Source organism: Triticum urartu, chromosome 7A (assembly GCF_056163025.1).
Source record: "Triticum urartu cultivar PI428250 chromosome 7A, HENAU_Tu73, whole genome shotgun sequence".
NCBI lineage: Eukaryota > Viridiplantae > Streptophyta > Magnoliopsida > Poales > Poaceae > Triticum > Triticum urartu.
This window is the reverse complement of record NC_141879.1, coordinates 199,334,210-199,338,628: the sequence shown is the minus strand read 5'-3', so window position 1 is coordinate 199,338,628 and position 4,419 is coordinate 199,334,210.

Genomic DNA, 4,419 nt, shown 5'->3' with positions numbered 1-4,419 from the left:
TTTTGAGTTGCCTCATGCCAACCGACTTCCGAGAGATGACGTCGAAAAAGTTGCATAGGCCAAATAGCGTTTCACGGACGTGCGCGTCCATGATCCCATGGATTGCAACTGGAAGTATCTGCATCATCAGCACGTGACAGTCATGAGACTTCATCCCGCTGAACTACTGCTTCGCTGGGTCTAGGTATCTGCTTATCTTCTCCGCGTAACCGTAAGGAAGTTTTACTCCTGTGAGGCAGGTGAAAAACTGCTCGATCTCCTCCTCACTTAGAGTGAAGCACGCGGGAGGATAGTCATTTCCGGTCTTCTTGGCCTTTTTGCCTTTGCGACGACTTTCTGTGTCCTGCTTCGCCTCATCATCATCATCATCATCATCATCATCATCATTAGCGGGAAGCTCCTGCCTGATGCCCATTGATTTCAAGTCTGCCCTTGCTTTCGGCCCATCTTTGGTCCTCTCTGGCATGTTGAGCAGGGTACCAAGCAGACTCTCGCACACATTCTTTGTGATATGCATGGCATCAAGGCTGTGAGGCACACGGTGGATCTTCCAGTACGAAAAGTCCCAGAAAACAGACCTCGTTTTCCATACCTTCAGCAGCGGCTCTGGCGCCTTTCACTTCCTTCCTAGCTCTGGTGCCTTTTGCTTCTTTCCCGGCAGTGGGCAATCTTTCCAAATTTTGAATAGCCCGTCTATTTCCTCGCCGCTCCTCGTACGCGGGCGTCTTCGGAGTTCGGTTTCACCATCGAACAGATCCTTGCGTTTCCTCCACAGGTCATCGTCGTGAAGCCACCTTCGATGTCCCATGAACACGGTTTTGGAAGACCCGGGATCTCTATCTAGCTGCCGATACGTTGTTTCATCCATGCACCTGACGCATCCAGAAAATCCATGGACCACCTGCCCCACGAGATATCCGTAACCGAGATAGTCGTGCACCGTCGTGAGCAGTGCGGCTCTCATAGGGAAATATTCTTTCTCTGCGGCGTCCCACGTATTGGCTGGCGTTTTCCACAGCGTGTCTAGCTCCTCTTTCAGCATCCCCAGATACAGATTGATGTCGTTCCCTGGTTGTTTCGGCCCTTCAATTAGCATACTCATGTGAATGTACTTCCTCTTCATGCACAACTAGGGGGGAAGGTTGTACATCCACACAAACACAGGCCAGGTGCTATGTGTGCTTCTCTGGCTGCCAAACGGATTGACTCCATTGGTGCTCGCGCCCAGCACGATGTTCCTTGGATCCTTCCCAAATTCTAGGTGTTTGAAGTTCCACGCTTGCCACTGGCTCCCATCCTTAGGGTGACTCAGCATCTTGTCTTTTTTATTTATCTCCAGATCATTTGCGTCATCTTCTCGCTTCTTCTCATCCCTATCCGCGTGCCAACGTAGGAGCTTTGCTACCTTAGGGTCCGCGAAATACCGCTGCAGACGAGGAGTTAACGGAAAGTACCACACCACTTTTCGAGGAGCTTTCTTCCTCTTCTTGTATCGAGTGACGACGCACACCGGACATATGGTAGACTCCGCGTGCTCGCCCCGATAAATAATGCAATTGTTCATGCACACATGGTATTTCACGTGCGGTAAATCCAGAGGACACACGACTTTCTTCGCCTCCTCGAAACTGGTCGGGCACTTGTTCCCCTTGGGAAGACGTTCGTGCCAGAATGACATGTTCTCGTCGAAGCATGCGTCGGTCATTTTGTGTTTTACCTTCATCTCCAAAGCCATGAGAGTTACTTTCAGGCGGGTATCCTCGGGTCTACATCCTTCATACAATGGAGTAACTGCGTCTATCTCCAGTTGATCCAGCTTGGCTTTCTATCGGGCGGCAGCTCTTGCGTTATCCGTCTGCTTGAGAAGCAGCTCTTGAATATGAGGGTCCTGCACCCAGCCCATCGATGGTCCATCGTCGTCTGATCCTCCGGCATCTTGATCTTCATGATCATGGCCTTCGTCTGCTCCGGCATCTTCCTCATCATCATGTCCGGCATCTTCTACATGATGACTGTGTACAGCATCACCGTCGTGATCATGTCCTGGAGATTCTTCATCTTCTCGCTCGCCCGAGCCGCGGTGGTTATGTTGCTGCCCTTCCTCATTTCTTGCCTGGCCCCCATGGACGAATTCATAGTCATCTTCATCACCTTGCCACCGATAGCCATCCATGAAACCACGCAAGAGCAGGTGGTCCCGCACCTGCCCGGAATCCGGGTTCGCAATAAGGCTCTTCATCTTGCATCTTCGACACAGACATCTTATCTCCGTCTCGTTCTTTTGAAGCATCTCGGCCTTCTCTGAGCTCAAAAACCTATTCACGATGCCTTTGGTCATCGTGCGGACCATGGTCGCCTGCGGGGTAGAGCAAAACGATATTTTAGAACCAAGAAAAAATTTGGCACGACTTTCCCTAAAAATAGGACCAAAAAGAATGCATAGTGCCAAAATTGTCGCCGAAACGGAAATGAATCAACATTCCGGCAAAATATTGGCAACTATCATATTTCAAATACCGGTACCTGCAAACACAAACATATATGCAACACCACAAACATATGCAACACCACAAACATACATAGATCTAGCTAGGCAAAAAAAAGTGCATGTGCACGTTGTTGGAGCGAGCTAGGGAGAAAAAAAGTAGATCTACAGCATGAAGATAGCTTTCCCCTTACTTACCTATCAAAAAAGGTAATTTCAACACTTAATTTTGATGAATCTATGGTGCAAATGAGGTGAGGAGGAGGAGGCAGCCGACAAGCTTAGAGAAGGAGGTGGGGGGAATGAGGTGGGGAAAGTGAGTGTGTAGGTGTGGCGGTCCAAAAATATCTAGCTGGTCCCAGGTTACTAATGGCGCACCACACAGCCATGCGCCTTTAGTAACCCAACATACTAATGGCGCACCACACAGACATGTGCCATTAGTAGTTTTGCAAAAAGTAAAAAAATAATTTTTATACTAATGGCGCACCGTGGCACAGTGCGCCATTACTAGTTTAAACTAGTAATGGTGCACTATGCAATGGTGCGCCATTAGTATTTTTGCAAAAAAGTAAAAAAAATACAGTAGTGGCGCACTCTATGGCTGGTGCGCCATTAGTAGTTCTAACTACTAATGGCGCACTCTGCCCGGATGCGCCATTAGTATGTTTGAAAAAATGAAAAAAACATTTTGTTACTAGTGGCGCACCGTGTGCCTGGTGCGCCATTAGTATATAGTAGTGGTGCACCACTTCTCTGGTGCGCCATTAGTGTCAATTTCATATTTAGCCTTTTCCTAGTAGTGGAAGGATAAATCTCTGAGAATGGTGGTTGATTATCGTGCATTGAATGAAGTGACGATCAAGAACAAGTACCCATTGCCTATGATCAATGATTTGTTTGACCAGCTGCAAGGAGCTAAAGTATTTTCCAAGATCGATCTTCGATCTGGATACCACCAACTGAAGACCCGCGAACAGGATATACCCAAGACAGCCTTCACCACAAGGTATGGGCTATATGAGTACACAGTTATGTCATTTGGACTAACAGACGCCCGTGCCTATTTCATGAGTATGATGAATAAGGTGTTCATGGAGTTCTTGGATAAATTTGTTGTGGTGTTCATTGATGATATTTTGGTGTACTCGAAGAATAAAGAGGAACACAAGGAGCATTTGCGTTTAGTTCTCGAGAAGCTCAGGGAACATCAGTTATACGGCAAGTTTAGAAAATGTGAGTTTTGGTTGAAAGAAGTTGGATTCCTTGGACATGTTATATCAGGACAAGGTATACTAGTAGACCCTACTAAGGTTCAGTCAGTCACTGAGTGGTTGGCACCCACCTCAGTTGGAGAGATCCGCAGTTTTCTTGGACTCGCGTGATATTATCGGAGATTCATTGAGAATTTCTCTAAGATAGCGAAGCCCATGACGGAATTGTTGAAGAAAGACACCAAGTTCAAGTGGACAGATGAATGTGAGGCAAGTTTCCAAGAGTTGAAGAAACGTCTGGTTACAGCACCAGTGTTGATTCTGCCAGATTTACACAAGGATTTCCAAGTGTATTACGATGCATCTCGCTTAGGACTTTGAGGCATGCTTATGCAATACGGAAGAGTTGTCTCATATGCCTCACTTCAGCTTCGACCGCATGAGTTGAATTATGCCACACATGATTTGGAGTTAGCAGCTGTAGTGCATGCACTTAAGATCTGGAGACATTTTGTTATTAGAAATCATTGTGATGTGTACACAGATCATAAGAGTTTGAAGTACATTTTCACATAGAATGAGTTGAATGTCAGGCAGAGGAGATGGTTGGAGCTTATAAAGGATTATGATATGAAGTGTCACTATCATCCAGGCAAGAACATTGTCGTAGCAGACACTTTGAGCCTAAAGAGTTACGCCAATAACCTCATAAGCGGAGGA